The sequence below is a fragment of the Cicer arietinum genome, chromosome 5, assembly GCF_000331145.2.
Source record: "Cicer arietinum cultivar CDC Frontier isolate Library 1 chromosome 5, Cicar.CDCFrontier_v2.0, whole genome shotgun sequence".
NCBI lineage: Eukaryota > Viridiplantae > Streptophyta > Magnoliopsida > Fabales > Fabaceae > Cicer > Cicer arietinum.
The window spans coordinates 1,828,845-1,830,077 of record NC_021164.2 but is presented as its reverse complement, the minus strand read 5'-3'; positions in this window follow the sequence as shown (position 1 = coordinate 1,830,077).

Genomic DNA, 1,233 nt, shown 5'->3' with positions numbered 1-1,233 from the left:
GAAGTCAGGGACTTGGCCAAATGGACAAAATCGATTAGCCAATCGATTTTGTAATCAGTTTTTGAAAATCCCTTTCGAAATCGATTGCCCAATCGATTGGGCCTAAGTCAGGGACTCATCCATATTCGACCAAATCGATTTGGAAATCGATTGGCCCTTAAGTCAGGGGCTCAGCTATCCTGTCAATCGATTGCCCAATCGATTGAATCAAGCCAGAGTTCAAAATTTCACTAAAAACCTTCAGGAAATCGATTTGGAAATCGATTGGTATTAAGTCAGGGGCTTGGCCAAATGAACAAAATCGATTAGCCAATCGATTTTGTAATCAGCTTTTTGAAAATCCCTTTCGAAATCGATTGCCCAATCGATTGGCCATTAAGTCAGGGGCTCAGCTATCCTGTCAATCGATTGCCCAATCGATTGAATCAAGCCAGAGTTCAAAATTTCACTAAAAACCTTCAGGAAATCGATTTGGAAATCGATTGGTATTAAGTCAGGGGCTCAGTACTCACTCAATCGATTTCCCAATCGATTGAATTAAGCCCAGGATTCTGTCTTCATCAAAATCCTTCACCCCAATCGATTGCCTAATCGATTGGCTCAGTGAAAATCCTCAGTTTTAGTTGTATGATTGATTGCTCATGAATCTATCCATGTCTTGATTTGTTATGTTATAATTAGGGGATTGAGAACCTCATGTTGCTTTCATTTTTAATTGGAAAGTATTGTATGAACCTTTCGCATATTGAAAATCCTGTTAAGGTGCATGCTTAGTTGAAAAGTTATTTTGAGCATTTAAAAACTTAATTGCTATGTGTTAACTGTTATTTTTTTTTGGTTGGTGACCCTTTACAATTATTGTGGAAATCTGGGCTTTGCCCTCAGATGAGAGTCAGGACGGTCCTACCGGTTCGTACCCTACGGACGGGAATGGAGATGGGAACGCTTGACTGCAGTTACGTTAGGAGGATCTCACGGGGCGCGTGGTGATACTCAGGGTGTATAGCTTTTTGGTAGGATGATCAGATTAGGATGATGTATAGGGACTAGGTGTCCTTCTTTTTGGATTGGAGTATTTTTAGTTTGGAAAACTGTACTTATACTAATATTGTCAGTCTGACTTCTTATTTGAATGGGTTCCATGTACCATTTGTTGTTGTGTAAATGGTTTGGTTTTATAATTGGAGAAACTTTTCCGCTGCTTGTAAATTATAATGACTCAATTATTTATCC